Source organism: Phlebotomus papatasi, chromosome 1 (assembly GCF_024763615.1).
Source record: "Phlebotomus papatasi isolate M1 chromosome 1, Ppap_2.1, whole genome shotgun sequence".
NCBI lineage: Eukaryota > Metazoa > Arthropoda > Insecta > Diptera > Psychodidae > Phlebotomus > Phlebotomus papatasi.
The window spans coordinates 49105479-49127593 of record NC_077222.1 but is presented as its reverse complement, the minus strand read 5'-3'; the positions used below and the strand labels follow the sequence as shown (position 1 = coordinate 49127593).

Sequence of the window (22115 nt, the reverse complement as noted above, 5' to 3'; positions counted from 1 at the left end):
GATATTCGATTTTTTGCTTGTCCAGTGCTCGTCAAAGTGCAAGGTAGTGCGTCTATTTAATACCATTCCTAATAAATTTAATTTTTCAATGAAAGGACTTTCAAGAAATGCAAAAAAATATAATTTGATTAGTAATTTTTTTTTGCATTTCTAAGATATCCTAATATTTAATTGTAATATTTAATAAAAAAATATCAGTTAATTAGGAGTTGCACGAAATCGTGCTACTATCCTGCTTATTCTCAAAAGTTAACTTATTTTCAAAGTTCTCTTTCAATAGGACTTTGAATATTAAACAAGTCTTAATTAGTTTTAAAGTCGGTAAAATTATGCAAGGTTTTGAAGTATATATAATTACTTATTCGTTTAATACCGTATTTCTAACTTTCAAATTAAAATCTTAATAGTAAAATATATTTTGTAATTGAATTATATATTTATAGAACAAAAACCTTTCTCTACATGATATTACGCTATAAATTTACGTTTGAAAATAGTCTTCTATTCCTGTCTCTTTAACACCTCCATTATTTGCCTCTTTAATATCCAATTCCTTTAACACGATTTAACTCATACATGTTTCATACTATGCCTGTGTTTTTGGTGGAGCACTAAAAGTCCGCTTTAGTCGAATATTCCAGCTATTTAGGGATTTTAGGTTTATCGTACGCTTGCTTTACATGGTGCTTTTGTATATTTAGGTCATTAAATACACCTTCAACTGCTTAATAATTAAAGGAGTGTATCAGTTGAGGTGTACGATGAACAGGATACAATGAATGGTGAAAGGTGTAAGAGAAATTGTGATAATTAGTGGTAAAAGAGGAGACAAGCGTTGTGATTGTAGGGGACAAGAGAAAATTTTGTCTGTATAAATGTCTGGGGCATGGGTTGTTTTTTGGACATATTAAGAGAGAAAGGTAGGTGGGATGAAAGGCAAACACTGATATCCATCCGTGACTAAAGTTAATTACAAATTGAGGAAGACATTAGTCCTTTTGGAAATTTCATTCCACGCACATAATAAATCCATCCATCTACAGTGTACACATATTGAGACAGTATAAATATTGTTTGACTAGAGGCTTTAGGTCTCAAGTTTTTTCCTTTTATGAATAAAAAATCAATATATATGAGAGCATTTACCATTTTATGGAATTTCTCTTGACCACCAAACATTTTGACATCCTCCTAAGGGGTTTGTCATTGAGAAATCCTTAAAGTTTACGTTTAAGTAACATAAAGAAAAATCTAAGATTTTAATGTCAAAAGCGAAATACAAATAAATTTCATAATGATGTCCTTAAGAAAATAAACCGATAAAAAATTTTTTTTTGTTAATTTTTAAATTTTTTCCAATGTTAAGTTCGAGTAGTAAAAGTAAAAAAAGTGAAAGATGCATACAATATAAATTGAAAATAATAAATAATATAAAAATAATAAGTTTCAGCTGAAATTCTTTACAATTTCAGTTAGGAGCTATAGTCGAGACTTTTTCAAAAACTTGACCGTACCGTGCACCTTATGAAAGATCATTGAAATTGCTTGAATTTCAGAAAAATTACAAATTTTTGGAAACTAAAAAAATTTATTTTCCAAATTGTATTTACTTTTATACAGTAGCTTAGGCAATCTTTAAGGTAATCTATCGGTTAAAACTGCTTGTAGACCAATAAATTTTATTATGAACTAGGAGTTTTTCAAAGTTGATGACTGTTAAACCTCTAAGGTCTAGGCCGTAGAAGCCTCATACAGATCAAACTCAGGTCTGAAGCCGGCCTTAGGTTGTGAGAATTATGCTAAAATTGGTTTTAAGTTTAAATTTCATTGTAAAATCGAGAAGTTATACTTGGTTTGTTTTTATGTTGGAACACTCAAAAGTTCTTTAAAAGAAGTGTGAAATTCTCTTTAGTATGTATCGAAAAAATATCTTAACAAACCCTTACAATGTATCACGTATTTTGTTTGACTAAGGTGTTAGAACACCGTGATAGATCGGTGAGAAAAGGTGTGATGGATACATACAGAATGTACAAGAAGTAAATGAAGCGGCCCATTTTGAATGTGTAAAAACTTTTTTTTTTGAAATAATTATTGAGGCTATAATAAAAGCGAGTAGCGCGTGGGCTAACGTGCTATACAAGAATATGGGGGTGGACAAGGTCCTTTCAAGGGTTTATTAGCCTCTGGTTCAATGAACTGTATTTGCCTCACAACCTAGTACACAACAATAGTTTTCCTCCATCATTGATGGTCAAAGTTCCCACAAACACCGTATAATCATACATTTGAGGTGTTTTACTTTATTCATAATGTATTTTGGGGAAATTGGTATTCTATATCGTGCGAGGTATGTTTCTGGCCGGTGATGAATTTCCTCTTTTATGTATTGTAATACATTTTCATTGATTGGAAAGTCGGGAGAAAATGACGCCAAATGGTGGAAAATTTCCATGAAAGATTCCAAATAACATTTAATACACCTCTCAATCATGACTATTATATACTCACGTTTTTGTCCAAAGTATTTCTAATTTCCAGATTTTGTGTGTATACATTGTTGAGAAGAAGTTTGAATTAATTTAACATTGAACAAAGATATTTTAAGCGGGTTTTATGAATTTTCAATCAAGTTGAAGGGATCTTTCGTAATATTATGAATTTTGCAAAGGAAAATCATAACAAGGTGCAAATAGAAATCTTCGATTTCTTCTTGGGAATTTTCTTCAGTAGTATTTGAATTGCTGTAGAAAGGTAGTGAAATAAATGTTGAAGCACATGCAGTTTTTTTTTAGTATTACACTTATGCAGATTTAAAACATAATCCACCCCCATTTTCTTATACCTACACATTTGCTAATAGTCCGCCATGGCACAACATGAAGGTATGTTTGCAAATGAGCTAAAATTTATAGCAGCAGCAGCTACAGTTGAAAACGCCATATATACGAATTAAATTCATGGGGAGCCTTCTGTATGTAAAAGAGGTCGAAATGAATAAGGTGGGATTTTTGGGGCCGAGAAGGATGGGAGAGGGTCAAAGGTCGCGCCTTTTGCAAGGTTACTAAAGTGTGCTTTTTGGTTCTATATATTTATATTATTGGGGTGTTGTTGGTTATATAAATTGAGTCCCTATTTGTTTGTACAATGTTCTGTGATATGTATGTATGTATGTATATTTATGGTGAAATGTTTCTTCTTGCTAATCTGATCAATGGAAAAACTCTTTGTGGTAGCGTGTTTTTGGAATAAACTACTTTGACGTCACTTGATAAATTAGAAAGGAGGGCCATTACAATTCTTTCCTCCTTTTGAATCCTTTTCGAGCGTAAAATTTTCATTATGCTACAAATGCCCAATTTTCATTAGTAAATGACAAGGATATCTTGGTAGAAATTGTAGGGGACATTGAATGTTAAGCTGTATCAAAAGAATATATTAAAGATCAAGTTCGAAAAGTGTAATTGAAGAGTTTGATAATTAAAACGAGTATTTGAACATTAAATATTAGGTGAAATTCTTAACAATCTTACCTATTTTCAAAATACATTCTGACAGTAAAATTGTGGAAGTTTCATAAAAAAATTAAATAGCTATTAACATACAATTACGAGTCGAATAATTTTTCCCCGTGAGATATGGGACTTCTAATATCGAAAGATATTCAACTTCTTGAAAAGAAAAAGAAAATTAGGTGCAGTATACAAATTATCCAACTAAACGTCTCTGCTGAAAAGCTGTTAAATTTCAATTGAGCGGAATTAAACTAACTATTTTTTTTAGTAAAATTTAGTTTCATAATCGGTATGACTGTTTAAGCCAGATATTCGTAAACCATAAAAATTCGATTTTATATTGTCGTGGGATATGTTTTCCGTAACTGTTTTACATTATTATTTGACATTAGAAAATCCGAAAAGGATGATTTTAAGGACATTTGAGTAAAAGTTTGTCTGCAAAATCTTTAAAACCTTTTTGGTAAGCAGTAAATCAATGAGATGTGGAAGTGTAATATGTGCAGCGCGCAATTCATTTATGTTTTGTAAACATGTATTATGTATTTATTGTAAACATGTTTGTAAACATGGATATTTCAGTGAGAGATAATCAGTCTAGTCAAGATTGATTTAAATCTTTAAGGACCAGTGAGTTATGAAAGGCCGTGGGTGGCCGGCGACGCAAAAGCAAAAATATTTTTTTTATAATAGAACTAATTTTATCCCCTGTCAAAAATATGATTTTTTGGCTTACCGTACCCAGGTCCATAGAGGATTCTGTAAATATTCTTTGATGATTCAAATTTTAAGCTCATATTTATCACCGTTTAAGCTTGCTATATTATGGCCGAAAAAAGTTCCAAAACATAATTGATAATAATAAAACTTAACTCTTAAAAACAAATAATTTTTTAATACAATTATAATGTGTACGAATAAAAATTGTACAACGAACGTTTAAATAAACTGCTTTATTAAAACTAGGCATTAAAATGCACTAATGTTGTATACGTTTTGCAAATTAACATATAGCTTGGTAGGGGGAAGTAGGGCAGCTTTGAAGTAGGTAGCTATAAAATAGGTCTTGTTTCTCCAATTTTTTAAATAAAATTGGACCTTATCATGATATAATTTAGCTCTACAAACCATTTGTGAAGCCAAAATATATCATGATAAGGCTCAATTCCACTTAAAAATAGGAGAAAAATGCCCAATTTCAAAGGTGCGCTACATCCCCCTATTTCTGTTGGATTATGTATGGTTTTCAATTTTTTTTTGCATCTTTCACTTTGTGCCGGAACGGAATCTTATTGGAGAGCTAAAATATAATTTCCTTTCCTCAGGAAAAAGAATCCATATCGTCTCGTTAGGGATGATTTTCGATGATACATATATATATTCATGGGAATGTGAATTGATAAAATTTTGCTGAATTTTGATGGGTTTATTTTCCATGTGGCTGTACTCAAAAAAAGTTACGACACGACTATGAGCAAAGCAAAAAGTTTTTAGTGGTGTAACAGATTTATTTCGAGGATTTTTTCTCATCGTACAACAAAATGCCAAACAACATGCTGAAATTCTGTGGGTGGAATGCTAGAAGAAATCGTCACATCATCAAAAAACTCCAGGGGAGAAAGAGTAACATAAAATCTGTCGAAGATTTCCTCGTTAATGTGAGTGAATCGCAATATTTGAAAGTTATATGAGAGATTTTGGGAAATTTCTAATTTTACCATCTTGATAATTTCATTGAGAAACTTTTCTACATTTGAGTTTTAGCGTTTAATACCCAAACACATTAAACATCCTGAAGAGTTTGGATATCTAGACGAAGAAATTTATGTTGTCGAAATTGATTAATTCGATGAAGAGATGGAGGGGTATAATTCTTAATCTACCCCCGTCTTTGAATGCTCTTTCTCCATACAGCAAACAGTTGCTTCTTAATTAAAATGAGATAAATACACAGAAAATTTAATTAAAATGACAAATGAGACTTTCATGCATTCCTAAGAATTCTCAAAGTCTTATTTGCCTCTTTCGCACAACTTCAAATAATTTAATTTTTTAGATTAAATGATTTTATTATTGATATAAGATCCACGTTTCAGTGCCAATTTACTCGAGAAAAGTTTGGTATTATAAGAAAAAAAATATGATAGAGTGTTGAAATATGAATGAATAACCAGTCTTTTTTATCTTCTTAGAAGTTGCGATTTTTAATTAATTATATTCATGTCACCCGGAGTAAAAGAATTCCTGTTGGGCGAAAATGTGGAAAATGAGAATGTTTGAGAGACACATCAAAGATTTTTGCAAACTCACATAAATTTTGCGTTTACTTTAAAGTGGAAAATTATCATATGGGACAAATGGAATGAGGAAAAGAGAAAAACACAGTTTTTGCTATTTTTAATATTTCAAACCATTATCTTTTATTTAAAGAACCGCCAAATGTCTAGTATGAGAAGGACCAAGTTTAATGACCAAAATGTGAAAATTGTGGAAAAGTTTCAATGCAACCAACTGACGAGGGAAATTTGGTTGAATGTCAAAGTGATAGAAATTTCCTTGGCAGTGATGTGATGACTAAAGGGGACTTACATTTAGGAAAAGATCTTTCCACAGAATGTTCAATAAGAAGTAAAATTTACGAAAGAAATTTATTATTTCAAACAGATGAACACTATACTGTCTCTCATTTCTAGAGATTTCTTTAGAAAGTTTAGTATTTATTCTTATTCAACAATAGTTAGTTTTAGGCCTTGGGGAATTAAGTGTTCTGAATTTCATGGGATGAGGTTCATACAACCATTTATGCCAGAAAATGTTTGGTGACCTAAAGAGGATATGAATCCGCGATGCTTGTATTGTATATAACGTGCGTTGCACTTTATGGTTTCTACACATTAGAGAAATTTATGTCCATATTTGACGGTTTTTCTAAACAAGCTTAAGTAATTTGCTTCAATTTGGACATAAATTTCTCTAATGTATAGAGGTCATAAGTCTTTGTGATAATTTTGTATTGAAAATTAGATCCATAAATTTTCTGCTTTTTGTTAATTTTTATTACACTAATGAACAGTTACTGAACAACATTTTCACAGTTTGTATGTACAGTTATAAGCCGCCAAAAGAATTACTAACTTTTAATTGACTGTAATACTGGCTTCAGACCTAAGACTTAGCCATCTGGTTTAACTCCTCTAATTCCTAATCAGGCACGATTTTTTTAGAAAATTGTTGTTTTGGATTGGATTATAAGAGCAAATGATTCATTAGATTTTGAAAAATCAATAAAATTGCTTGTTATTTAGATTTTTGAGACCTTGGAAAACTAAGCTAAACCTCCAGTCTGAGGCCGGCATAACTTTCTAAAGGGTTCAGGTCTTTCTAATTATCTTGCGACTTTTCATTAACTACTTCTAGTACTTTAGTACTATCAGTTGTTTACGGATATCTGCTATACTCCGGCTACTTCGTTGTATAGTTTTCTCGGAGGTCTCTTTATTCTTTTTCTTTCAGACTCGTTGTAGCTATTTGGCCATTCGTTCAGCTAATTTTATGTTGCCTGATGGTAACCATAAAGTTCGGATTGTTATCGAAAAGTTCTATAAGTTTCGTATGGATATTATATTATCCTTGGTCGTCTCACAGATTCTCCTCTCGAAGATCAGTGTTGATTACTCTTCAGGTTGGGTCATTTGTAACACAGTAACTGTAAGTAACAGAATCAACAAAAAAAACTGTTGTAAGTTGCTTTAGGTTAGCTTGAAATTCTTGCAAAACTTAAGAGGTTGGTGAGAACGAAGATCTTCTGATCACAGTGTCATGTGAAAGTGGAAGGTCAATAAGGTTTCGCGAACGATCGTTTAGGTTAGAACGTGTTGACTAGGGTATACCCCTCTATCACATTAGTTCCTTTAACGTCAATACGGAGTACCTTATTAGAATCTACGGCTACAACCAACCAAATGATCGTGTCTTCTAAAGGTAGACATTTGTAAATGCGGGGCATTGTTATGGATCTGCAGTAGCGGTAAGGAGGCATTTATAAACTTAACTATACTAATGCAGAGAAGCTGGGACTGAGTGATAACGATGAGAAAAGGAAGTACATGCTTGCTGACTTCGCAATCCTATACACCCCTCAGTGTTTGAAACACCTTTTGGTCAGGAATCAACTATATCCACACACATTACATTAGGACTCTTCGTCATCCTTTTTTGGCAAGGTTAATGGTTGGTAGCACTGCAAAGTTCTTATGTGTTAACATAAGTTTCTCGATCCCGCTGTGTCAGTCTTTTTCGTGGCGACATCCGACATTTTCCAATGATTTAATACATGGATGCACTCTATTTTTACTGACTGTCGCGTCGTGGCCAAATGCTAAGACTTCCACTATGTACTAAATATATTATTTAATATGCCTTTTTAGTTGTTGATTTCAAAATGCAAAATGGAGATACAATAAATAAAAGACTCATCCTTTGCTATTTTCCTCACATCACAGCCCAGGGTGTGGGACGCTATGTGGGGATGACGCCAGTGTTGAGGGGGGTTTAAGACGTTCTCTGAAGGAATCTTCAATGCAATCAACATATGGTGACTTGACACTATTTGGGTGAATGTTGGAATTTTCATGCTATATAAACTATATGAGTTTTCGAGATACTTTGGTGTAAAGCAAAAATATTGAAATACAAGACAGGAATACATTAAAAGTGTGTGAGAAGAGAGTCTGGGGATATTGTGAGAATTCAATAGTAATAGAAAGTCGAAAGAAAATAGAAGAGAGAAGGAATAAGATGTAAATGTTACAAGTTAGAAAAAAAATAGCTTCGTACACAAATGCCATTTATATCCTTAGCATTTTCACTCAAATTCTCTTTTACTCTTGCATGACTCCCAGAATGTAGTTTCACAATGCACAAAGTTGTAAGTAGATTTTCTCCTCTGGTGGTGCTGTTGCTCCTTCGTCAAGGTGACCTCTAGGCGTCCTCCAAACTCAATCTTGTACTGTACATCGTCCTTTTCCCTCTCTCTCTATCCATCTTCAACAAGAGTGGCAAATGCATTTTAACACACACATAAGCATACCCAACATACGTTCTTAATCAGCTCTGTAGATACAAGGAGATGAAATTAAATTGATCCTGTGAGACTCTTCGAAATGTTATTAAATTTGAAACTACCCACCCCTTCAAATTTATTCTGGGACTCTTCATCACGGTATCTCCTCTTTTAGTTCTCTTTCTGAAATGTTCTCCCTTCTGTGTCTTTTTTTTTAATTTATTTTAATTACGGATTCATCATAAAAGTGTTGCCTTGAGAATAGGGCAGAGAGCTGTGTGAGAGTTGCCGAGGTTATGTGGGTGTGATGGTTTCAATTTCATCAAAATGCACCCTGATAAGAGAATCAGTGATGGTGGCTGAATGTGAAAATGCGGGGACAAATTGACTGGGTATGAGGGGAGAATGTGGAAAATGGGATATAAGAGAAGAGACGAAATTGGTGATAGTTGCAGTGAATACTAAAGAAGGGAGAGCACCAGAAGCTTGACCTCGAGTAATGTTGAAAATATGGGACGATGTTAAAAATTTAGTACGAGAAAATGTCTGATTCACATGTAATGAATGAAGTTATGATGACAAACATTAATAAATTTCATCTATCTGAATTTTTTCTGGCGAAATTTGTTAGCAGAAATAGTGAACAACAGATAAAATTCAGAATAAAGATTAATTAAAAACTGATTGGATTATTTTCTGTTAACTCGAAAACATTTCAGTCATCAAGACTTTTTTTTCAGTGCAAGCTTAAAAGAACCTGCATTAATTTGCAAATGTAAATGTTTATTAATGGAATGAATATATGCTTTTGCTCCAGCTAGCCAAGTTTTAAATAAATTTTTCCACACATGATGTGGGTTGAAAAATAAATATACAAATCACAAATCCTTTTATATCCCCACTTAAAAATAGTCCATAAATATTTATCCTTTAACAAATTTGAATTTCTCAAATGGAAATAAATAGCTTTATTGAAAGCTCTTCTCGCGAAATTAATCATTTTTGCGACATTGGATACTTTTATAGGGCATTTGATTTCTATTTATATTGCCGGTATTATTTGCCTCAATGGTCCTTTAATAAATCAATTGTATAAGAAACATTATGTTTCTCAAAAAGATGTACAGAATTAAAGATATCAGGCTTAAAATGAAGGATTTTTTTATTTGGTTTATTTTCTTATTTAAAAAATTAGAAATATATATTTTGCAAAAAAAGATCGAAAACCGTTACAGATTAACATACTTCAACTGAACGCACACCAGTAAAAATTCGGTAAAAGGAACGAATTAAATCTATTGACAATATATAGACGAAAAGGTCGTTTCAAACCATATCGTATAGTTAAATCGTTACCAAATTTATTTTTTATGCGGGACAGACGAGAGTGTGAGGAAAAGGACAGAAATAACTCTAGATAATACACCCAGAGACTCGGAAGGAGGTTTACCGAAGACAGAAAAGTGATATCTCTCACCGTTTGACTTTTAGTCTAGTTACATGCTTACGGACCAAAAAAGGAATATTTAGCAATAGTTGAACATAATAAATTAATTACTATTATTTTACGGATTCGGAGCGATGCAGTCGGGTTGAAAATTTCAAGATCATTAAAAATCCAAATTTGACCAACTCAGTTGATAAACATGCTCTTCTGAATAGTTTAACTTTGATTTCGAAAAACGTAAAACAGCAATGTATTTAAGTCATTGTGAATAGACAAAATATTTGCTTGGACTAATCCAAAATTCAAAAATCAAATGAATCGTTGGAGTCATTTTCAAAAAAAAAAAAATAAATAAATAAAAAGACATAATTTTGGCTTAGTGGAGGGTGGTAATGAGAAAAAGGACAGAAGTTCCCAATGGGCTCAAACATGACAACATATACTCTCTAGAACCTTTTTAACTTTTGACCTCGAAAATTTGACCTCGAAGGAATCATTCAACGGTATTTTTGTATACGGATGAAATGTCTAAAAACGAAAAAACAAATGGCACGACGTTTTTTCGAGCAATTTTGAAAAACATGGTTTTGGAGCAGAAGGGGTAGGGTGGGAGAAATATGACGGGTATATTAATCGTGCCAAGGTCGACTTATGGGGAGGGGTCCCCCGAAAGTCCAAAGTCTGTATCTCTAACCGTTTGGTCACTATGCGTGATGACGGCTGGATACACAGACGAACAAACAGCGTGACGTAAAAAGAAATCTCGAACCTTCAAATTCCAAAAATTCTAAATTGATTGAAAAGTTAAATAGATTCTTTTCAGGAAAAATGAATCACATTTAATAATTTGAAAATTTTACTTATTCTATCTTTTGAAATTTTGTATGCACATTTATCATGATAGCTTATGTTTTATCGTAAACTTATTATTCATATCATATTTCTCTCATTTGAGCAAACACCAAAGATGATTTTTTCATTGTTCTGAGTCTAAACGGGGACACTTTCAAAGGATCCCCGGTGACCGTTTCATTTTTATCACTGAACTTTTAGCGGCTAAGGAATCGATTAACTCAAAATTGAGAAATTATGTATACTGCTCTATCTGTGGAGTTCGAGTAGTAAAATATAGAAAAGCTCAGTATGTAATTCCAATATCATTAATTGATAAAATTTTACCATAATATTCATATATTTCCCTTTTTTTTTTTAAATAAATATAACTTTACGAAAGAATATACACTTTTGAAAGCGTCAGAGTGTCGGTATGTATGTACAGTCTTTTGCTAAATTCAATAATAGTTTCACATAAATTTATCATGAAAACTAATTTCTGAACAAGAATTATGTATAATGCAGTAAAGAACGAATGTTGATTGTTGTGCATATCCTTTTGTGCATTATGCTATGGAATTAAGGGAGGATGTGACATCATTCTCGTAGGAATCTCATCAGTTATGAGAATCACTATTGTGGGGGAAAAAGGGGGTTGTAAGGGTATACTTTTAAAAAGTCATCTCTTGCATTCCAACAAGTCTTCAATGAGAAATTTATTCATTAAATATCATATTTTTTGAAAGATGTGGGCAAAAATCTCATGTGTATTATCATTTTTTATGAATGTAATAGAATTTTCTCTATCTCAGTGATGATTCTAAATTTTCTCATATCTACCAACATTATCCTTGAATGTATGGTTTACAATAGAGAAAAATGTTTCCTTTTTCTCTCACTCTTTCTCTAACCATTTTGGAAAAAGTCAATGAAAACTTTTAGCATATAAATCGAATTGTTGTTATGATAAAAGTGGAAAATGGGAAAAATAAATTACAAAGAGAGACTTGTAGAATAAACAAGAGATTATTTTCAGAAAGGACGAATGAATGTGGAGATTTGGAAAAATTGTGAAAAATGAATTTCCTCTCCGGATAAAGTGATAACTGTCGTATATCAAAAGAGATGCTATTTGTCGAAAAAAAAATCTCAATAAATATCTCGCGGCGGGTGAGCACACAAACAAGACAATCAATGCATTGAGATTTTCACTATGGTTGCATATACCAATGATATACCAATAATGCTAGAATATGTTATATATGTAGAAATTTTCCATATATTCTTTTACTTCTCATTTTCATTTATTGTTTCCTTCACTGAAAAATCTATGAAGCAGAAGAAGTTAGTTTGATGGTGAGAGAGGACCCTGTTCTCATTCTATTTGCCAATATATCCTTCTACTTTCTGATAGATGCTTTCGCAAATGGCAAAAGAGCAGTTTGGAAAAAAGGAAGAAAGATGAAACAAAATTTATTATATTGAAACTTTATTATCGTAATTGCTTGTTCTTTTATCAGTATCACAACAATGGAATCGCAGAAAATTGGCACGTAAATAGCATTGAAAAGTGTCAAAGCTAATTGCATTGTGTGCAATAAATTTTGTGTCGTCTTGCTATAGAGGTGACCTTCATCCCCTCAGGATACTTTACGCTCTCACGCTAAAATGTAATATAGTGGAGTAAAAACGGTGAAAATATGGTGGAAAGTTATTCTTTTTCCCTTTGAGGACAACCAGCAGAAGACTTATTGCCTCAGGTGACAATTTTTCTGTAAAATATTGCAACAGAGTGCAGAACTTATGGGAATTCCATATTTGACCTTTTGAACATTAGATATCTAATGAAGTTTGATGTAAGTTCTTTTGTTGTTGAAACTCTAAAGACAGAACTATTTTCTCTTTGATTTTGATATAATTTTAATATTGATTTAAATAAACTTATAGATGACCTTTTTGAGCTCTAAATATTCTGCAAAAGACCTGAAAACTTTGATTCATGAACTGAATGACTATAAAATTTTATTCATTTTCAAATTGACAAAAAATCAATGTTATAAAATGAAATTATCAGGCAACTATTGCAATATAGATTATTTTTTGTTATCAATTTTCAGAATTCTAATGAATGATAATGCTTTTCTTTATATTCAACCAGAACAAAAAAATCTCTGTATTTCCAAGTTCAATGACACACGGATTTTTTTTTGTCCAAATGAATATTTATTTGATGCATTGATAAAGAAAAATTGAAAGTTGATTGATGTCTATGTGTGCCTTATCGGTCATTTATTTGCGTTTTTGGCGGTCACGGTCAATGGAAAAATGTATATTATAAATGGATTTAGTGATAAAGTTATAGCGAATTGTAAATAGAGACAGTATAGAGAGTGATAACGTCGAAATCTGATAGATTAAAGAGTAGAAGGAAAATGAACAATTTTATGCAATAATCGTATAAGCTAGACTATAAAGGAACAATTATTTAGCTGCGAAGCAATAATTACAAAACTTTGGTATATTTTAGTCCTTTGTTTGCAATTTCTGTATCATTAGTAATCTCCAATACTCTTCTTTATTGCATAATTTATCTAACAAAGGTCACTTTACGAGTCACTTGAATGCTCAACACTTGCTAAACTTTTAAGCTAAAAATTCATATATTAGCAAAATGTTTCCACATTAAAACACTCTTAATTGTTCATTGGCGTATGAAATGTGTGAAAGAGAGGAAACACAAAATGGGTAAAGTTTATCGATTTTGCAGACTTTTGCAGATTCACAAACTACAATGAAAAGCCAAATTGTATATAAATGAGATATATAACAAGAATTATATTATAACTCCAATAAACATTTAAATGTATGTTGGTTTATTATGTAAATACTAAGTATGTGTTTCACATTGAAACTAGAACACAAAATTACTAATATCTATCGCAGATGTAATTACCTTTCACTGCATTGCCATAGCTTTTGAAATTGTTTTCAGTTTCAAGAGTCACATCTTCGGTATCACTTCACAAAGTTCTTACTAGATAGCGATTATTAAATAATTCATATAGCTTGACTTTGTGCAAATGTATTAACAGCGTTTTTTTTTATTCAATCCCATTATTTACAATTGCACATTACACAGAATTGTAGAGGTTCGAATACAAAACCTTTGTCCAAGTATTATAAATTAACATTTTTCCTATAGTTCTGTGAAACAGAAATATTAAAGGAAAGATTTTAATGACTTCTAATAGGAAACTTGTAAGTTTACTAACAAAGAAGGTTGGTTAATTTAAGTGTATAATTAGCTAATAAAAAGAAGATAAATTTCATTATTGTGTACCACATTACGGAAACTATTTTTTTATTTTTGTTTTGTGGTAGTGTGACTAGTAAACTTCATGTAGCTTTATTTAAGATTGATTTAAGAACTTTAATATATTGATCTACATCTCATTTTATGGGAATTCTAGCAAGTTTAGTAATAAAGGAGAATTAGGTCAGGAAAAAATTGTACAATCTTACTTAGACCAAACGAATTGGATAAAGTGACATATTTTGACACAACAGAAAAGTCAAAGTATGTGTTTACTATTAAATGTTCATGCATACGAAAATATGTTAAACTTGGCTAACTTTAACCCTTGAATAACGCTAATCTGTAGTACAACTAATGCTCTAGATACACTTATGACTTCAGCCGAAAGATGGCTTTACGTAATTATAATCAAAATTATGATTTGATTACATTTCCATCAGATTCTAACTAATCCGTCTTTCGGCTTAAGGTGCGAAGCAGGTTTGTTAGTGGATAACAAATGTTTATTCAAATCATTAGCCGTACTCACTATGGCGTTGTTATCTCGTAATCTCCGTAATCTGTTATCTTGTTATAATTTTTCATTTATAAAATACATTACGAGAACATAACGAGATAACGAGATAACGATATTACAAGATAACAGCGCCATAGTGAGTACGGCTATTATTTTTATTATAATTACGTTATGCCGTCTCTGGGCTGAAGTCGTAAATATGCCTAGGGCATAAAGTCAGTTTTCGTTTCAACTTTTAATTTTATTTAGTCATTTGAAAAACGAAATACTTCTTACAGTTAATTTTTCAAAACTTATTCAGAAGCTCAAATACTAATTTTCTGTATTTTCTATATTCTTATTCATTAAAAGAATAACAAAATAGGAAAAAAGGTAATTTTTGAGAGAATGAAAATGAATTTACACGAAGCTATCATATAGTCAACCAACCCGTCTAAGAACTTATTTTATGCACAGCAATAGGCTATTTCAATATCTAAAAATAATTTTAAGCATGTAGGATGCTAGGTTGCAATTACTTAATGCTACAGCAACATTAGGAACAGGGATGTATTTATTAAACACTGTAAAAATTAATCTGTCTTCGTAGGTGCTATTTGTAAGTTTTCCCAATGCTTTTTTTTTAATGAGAACCGCGAAAAATTTACGGTGTATTTAGGTTATAGTACAAAGAAAGTGATGGTATTTCAGGGAATTAAACAGTCTTGTGTGTGTCATTTAAATTGCATCAGAAATTCACTTACATGTGCAAGAGTTTCGAAATAAATGCACAAATTTTTGGCCTTTTCAATGTCACTGGGGAAACGGTGTTTCTATTTTTGGGGTGAATGTGACTTAGGAAGTTGATGACTGTGACCCGTTACGAATAATCGAGCAAAAAAGAAGCACTTACCTGCACCAAGAGGTCACACAAATGTTTCGTGGTATTTTAGTATTATACATTGCCTTTACATTTTTTTGAAAAAAAAAAAAACTACGAAAAGTTGTACGATTGAGTTGGGAAAAATAAAGTAAATTCGAGGGGAGGAAGTTTAATTTTTTACCTGAATTGTGGCTCTTTAAATGCATTTTAGTGCGTTTGCAGACATATCAAATTACGTGTTCAGTTGAAAGTGGTGTGTTTGGGCTGTTCTTATTTATTCTGGCAGCTACTGCTGAATTTTTTCCTCATATTTTGGGTTAGGTCATGGTCCTGTGCGTTGGAGTCTCTTTTCCTTCTGTTTCTTCAGTTCTTCTTCCATTATGGTTCCCCCATAGAGAATTGTAGGGCGAGTACAACTTTTCTCAATACTGTATGCTGTGGCTTTTTCCACTAACTAATAATTATCATTTTGTACTAAATTAGCAACATGAGGATGTTTCCAAGTACAGAGCCAAGGAGAAAGAAAGAAAAAAGTAAAGAAAATGAACTTTTTAGACAATGGAAATATGCATCGATTCTTCTCTCACTGTGCTTTTTATGCTCGAAGTCCATAGGGAGAGCATTTATATAAAATCCATCGGTTTTAAATTATTTATATATTCGACCCTGCCATCCAAATGTAACATACTATTTAATTAGAATTTTTGAAAAATTCTGCAGTTATGAGAAATAAAATTTATTGGCTTATTAGCATACGTACAGGTCAAACGGTTAGAGATAGTGACTTGATGAAGTAGTCTTCCTTAAAAACTGAACACTTCAAAAACGTTTTCTATGATTTCTCTTTCATTTGCGGAAGTATATTACACTTGGCAATAAGACCTTTGGAAGAATAGGGAAACATAAGCTTTGAATTACTTTTTTTTAACAAGTTTACAAGGTCAAATGTTAAACAGTGCTATTGACCCTATTTCTCAAGAAAATGTGTTAAGTTTGTATCAGTAAAAATTGTTTATTTCTGTTCTTATAAGTCTGGAGTAGTTCTAATTGGTTAAGAAGGGGCTATAATAATTGATTTACATCTGAAATTTACTTATATTACTCTTATGTCATTTCGGGCAATCTTTGCAGTGACCTAAATCTGCTATAAGCCGATAAACTTAAAAATAAAACAATCATCGAAAAAATAATTTTACACCAATTTTTCGGACATTGTATTAAATAAATTCGTGAGAAATTGTGACATTGTGAGAAATTCGAGCATGCCGCAAAGTTGAAACACTTTGCAACTCTTTTTTTAGTATAACCTTTTTTCCTTTCTTTCGCTCTCTTTTTTTCCATTTCAATATTTTTGCCGTTTTTGCATATGAAACCTCTGGCTGTGTGACTAAAAATTTTGAATTGCAAATCTTTGGAATTATTAGCATTTATTCTTGTCTCATTCGCGCCTATTTTTATGATTGTGTACCATAAAATACTCAGCACACTGGTGCAAAATATTCTTCTCACACTTCATGAAAGAAAAAGGGGTGGCAAAGCGTCCTAGGCTTTGCGAAGTGCTCGAACTCGTGACTATGCTATACCTCAAAAATACTTTCGCATCATCTACTGTTTACCTGTTATCAATCGATTTGAACTGATTCATTAAAAGATCCTCCAAAATTGTTAAGAGTAATAGAACTGATTTTCGGACAAAAATTACTTAGTTCACAACTGGTTCACAACTGATTTGAACCGATTTATGTATCTCTCAAAATATTGCTCAAAATACACCCTAGGAGTAATGTAATTGAATTTCGGATAAAAATTAGTTATTGTGCACCGATTCACTACCGGTTCAGAATCTATTGGAATCGCTTCAGTTTTATCGGAAAATTTCAAGATCTTTCCAATGAGCCCATACATGACCCCATTCGGTTGATAAATGCGCAATCTAGAGCCTTTTTAAGTTTTGACTTTTGGTATATGAATGTATATTCTCCTAGGTAATTTCTAAAACATATCAGAATATGAAAAAAATCGCACGGCGCATTTTCCAGCAATCCCAGAAAACGTGGATTTAGAGGAGGAGAGGGGTTGGGGGGATGCTTGTTAATGGCCTCAGAGTCGACTTATGTGGGGTCCCCCGAAAGTCCCAAGTCTCTATCTCTAACCGTTTAGGGTTAGGCGTCGAAACGACCGGACAGACAGACGGAAAGACAAACAAACAGTGTGACGTCAAAAAACTCGAAGATTCATATTTCTAAAATTCTACCAAAATACGACCTCTTAGGGTCCTTATGGTGTAAGGGCCTTGACAGACATGAGGAATAGCCGAGAGAGGGCTTGTGCCAGCTTCAGACTGGAGGTTTTGCCCAGTTCCCGAAGGTCTCAAAAATCTTAATAACAAGCAATTTTATTGATTTTTCAAAATCTAATGAATCATTTTCCCTTAATATTCATTCAATCCTAAACATCAATTTCCTAAAAAATCATGCTTGATAAGGAATTAGAGGAGTGTTAAGCCAGATAACTAAGCCTTAGGTCTGAAGCCCGTATTAGCGTAATTATATTAGAAATAATGGTTTAACTAGAAATCCATCATGTTCCACTAAAGTCGTCTCTCGGCTTAAGTCGTAAGTGTGTCTAGGGCATAAGAAGTCGAAATATATAACTCAAAATCGCGGAATTATGTATAATGTTCTCTCTGTGAACAGTGTTCCTGCTTAAGGCAAGTGTTGACTATTTGTTTTTTTTTTTTTTGAAAAGTCCAAAAAATTATATACTAAAGGGATGGTTCTCGAAAATATACATTTATGTCTTCTAGCATCATTTAAATTTTTTCTTCCTCTGTTTGAATTTATTTATATGGCACCCCAGCTGACCATGAAACAATGAAACTAGAATTGTTCCTTAAGTTGAAATTAAAAAATTCCACTAATTTTTGTTAAATAAAAGTAGTTCAATGCTATATTAAATTTTGTAGTATACTAATAATATTAACTTAAATACTAGAATATACGAAAAAATTGGTAACTAATTTAAATAGGGCAAGGTATTTCAACAGGTGATATTCAGTTACAATTGTTATCATGAAAAATTCCATCCTGATACCTGTAACTGTTTCAACAAATTTTAGCCTTCAGTTTTTAATAATCTTCACTTTTTGTGAAGTTAGGGTGCATTGTGTTGACATTTTGGATAGTAATTTGTATCTATTTGTAGCGTCTAAGAATGATCAAGAGCGCATACGCATACTCTAATATTTGCTGGCCATGACGATGCTACGAGCAAGAAGGAGGCAGGAAAAATTTTATATTATCGAATGCAAGTTTTGTTTAAAAACGCGAGTCATCTCTTTTGGATTCATTTTCGTTATGTATTTCCCTTTAATTATAAAAACGGTTTATTCGTAGTCTTCGTCGTGTTTGTTTTTCACACTTTTCAGTAATTTTCATTTTTTTCACGAATTGTGTGGATATTTGTAAACATAGGGTCGAAAGGCCCCGAAAACGAGGCAACGCAGGATCGTACTGCCTGGCGACGATGTACAAGGAGTGTGAACGCCACCTAGTGGGAAAATAGCAAAGTGTGTATGTTGCCGTGTGTGGATTTTTATGTGAGGTTAGAGTGTATGTGATGGCATCATAAAAACCATTTTTGTATGCCTATATTTAAAAACCCTTTCAAATTTATTTTCTCGGTTTTGTGACAAATTGGGACAAAGTGAATTAAATTTTCATGAATTAGATACGATATTCAATGGACTCAGTGATGAGAGTTTGAAATGACTTCAAATGACTCGAGAAAAATATTGAAATTTTATTTTGCAATACACAATAATTAATTTTTATGCTTTCAAAGCAAATTTTAATTAACTAGGTGTCTAAAATCTTTCTGTTTGCAAAAAACTTCTGAAATCAAATCCTTTCACTACTTTGACAGTCAGATCTCTGTATTAGTAGTGCTACAGTGCTGCCTTCTCTCAGTCTAGTTAGTTTTGCTATATAATTGTGAAACTATAGCTGTACTTTGCTGCGAGTGCTTTGGGGCTGTAAAAGTATGGTGGTGTAAAGTCACTTTACCCCTCAATTGGATGCTCCCCAGCATTGTGTTTAAAAATTGCATAGCGTTGAATATAGGAATAGCACACACATATATTTTTTTTCCACTGGGTATATATAATATATAATGCCTTCTATAAAATGCACTGTACAATACTGTGGAAAATGAAGGGGGAAAGGAGATGGCAAGAGTGTGTGGTTGAGAAAAAAAGATGGGAAACCCTGTACTATTGCTGCATATAGGAATGAAATGGGGAGCTGAGTGAAGAGCACGGTGAAATGGCTATCAAGTGGAATATTGGTGTGAAGGTGATAGCCTCTGAAATCATTGGGTGAACAGTGGCGTACGATGGAATTAATTGTGATGTTTTTCGAATATAACCACCACTGGCTTATTCGCCATCTTTCTCTACTCCATTCATGATAGAGGTCTTCTTGTTTCATTCAAACTATCGTCTCGCGGTGGAATCGTGTGTCAGTCGGGCAGTTTCTCGAAATCCTCAGAGCAGTTCGGTCGTGTAACTAAAAATACAAACCATAGAGAAAAGGTGTTTCTCTCTCACATTTTCTACACCCAGAGCCAAATTGTATTGATATTTGGACATTTAATTCCAGCACTTGGATTATAAAATTAAAAAGAAAAAAGAGATTGAAAGAAAAACATTCTTCACACCTCATCGCATCGGTTTTTCTACTGTATTTTCTCTTGGAGAAAATTTGCAAAAAAAAAATATGTGTCTTTTTGTGGATGTATTTGGAGTTTCATAAGTGTTTTAAATTAGCCGTGAGAAAGGAGTTACTGCATCAAAGTGTCTAGGTAAAATAAAATTTCGGTGTTAAGTTATTTGTCTGCACGTTAAAGGAAAAAAAAAAGAAAAACAGAAAGTGTGGAGAAAAACGCCGGGAAAACAGATTTTATGCCGAGGGATTTTTATTCGTCAATAATCTATCTAAAGCACCGCGCATATACAATTGCAAAAACCACATAGGACACAAAATAGTGGTAAAATGTGGTGATTATTGTATTGGTGAATAAGTTTTTGTTGGATGATAAACTATCGATTGGCAATCAATTGTATTCAAGTTAGGACTCTGGTGAGTGATTTTATTTTACAAAAACATATGAAATTCAACTAAAAAGCTATAGTCGAAAAGTTTTGAATTTTGTATGCAGTGTGTGAGAGAGAGGAAAAGAGAGTGGGTTGAATGAGAAATGACCAATTGTGAGGTTAGTTGGGTTTTATATTTCAATTTACTATTGTTTTCCCCTAGTTATTTAGCCTTTTGTTTTTGTGTCTTTCGGTACGGCAACTGGGTTTAAAGAGCGTCTTTCAAGTAGAGACAGTATACAGAACATTTTGTTTATTTCAATTTAAATGTTTTTTTTTCTCTTTTGGTTATTGTATCCCTCAACCCGGCTTGTTTCAAGATATTTTCAATCAAAATCAATTTTTTTTTTCAAGTGTATGCCTATGGTTTTTCTCCCTGTGCAACATGAATGGTTGCATAACACTACTCTGTTAGTGAGAGAGACATATTAAAAAGGCCGTAGTAGCATTTTGTGTCTGTCCAACATGAATTTTCTATTCAGTACGGCATTCCCAACATAAGCCAACCAACCAGCAATCCTAATACTATCAAACAAAAAGTGTCTAACAAATGCGACTTCTCGTCTTTCGGCATTTTGTAATTTTAAAGTTTTCCCTACATGAGTTCTGCCTTCTGAATTTACGTGAATATCTTTCTCCACCACATTCGAAAATAGTTCAACACACAAACTACCAGGGAATTATTCTATACACTGTATTTACATACCCTCTTTCTGGGAGAGTATATACTCGTATATAAATGTTCTTCTCTTATACTTAAAAAAAAAAAACCGTAGAGATGCAAATGTACCGATGGAGATGGTGAAAAGATGAGAGAAAAAAAAAGAGAAAAGAAGTCCCCTGAATCTTTCGTGATCGAGACGATCCATCCGTTCTGATTTTATATGAAATCTTCGGAGCAAAAATTGGCGGAAAATTAGGAAAGTAAACAAAAATGTTTGTTGTCTTCCCAAGAAACTTTACTAAATACATGAGTACTTGTCTTTAAGAAATGACTCACAATTTTGGTCAAATTACTGTTACCGGAACTCTCACGAGACTTTCGAATATAACGGACTTCCTCACAAAATTTCTGGCCATTTTCATTGAGCTGTTCTTCTGCATCATGATACGATATTGTTGTCTTTCCTTTAAATTTTCATTTTTCATCACCTTGCTTACTGCGGAAAATACTCTCATGGAACGCTTTGGTTTTAAAAAGAAGGCAATTTCTAGAGATACAATAAAAAAAAATTCACAATAAAAGTCTTATTCAGCAATTGGTTTTGCGCGAACTGTCAAAATAATGTCAACTAGTAACATTTAATTACCACACGTAACAATGACTAACCGTGCAATTCTCTCTGAATGGTGTATACGTAAGAATTTTTACTTTCAATATCTATAATGCGTTCTATTTCTCCACATCTC

The 22115-nt window shown here is 32.5% G+C and overlaps 1 protein-coding gene across 6 annotated transcripts in view; it reads left to right on the top strand.

The window, feature by feature from the left end:
* The window catches only part of LOC129804860 (ecdysone receptor), a 200656-nt gene that overhangs the window by 8368 nt on the left and 170173 nt on the right, over positions 1–22115 (top strand). For 2 of the 6 annotated variants that reach the window (XM_055852527.1, XM_055852571.1), the window contains exon 1: positions 15327–20691. The exons of 2 other annotated variants lie outside the window; for them this stretch is intronic. The gene's annotated coding sequence lies outside the window, so the exon portion shown is untranslated. Of the gene's footprint in view, positions 1–15326; positions 20825–22115 lie in introns of those variants that run through there. 2 more of the 6 variants (XM_055852542.1, XM_055852549.1) reach the window with 2 other exon arrangements.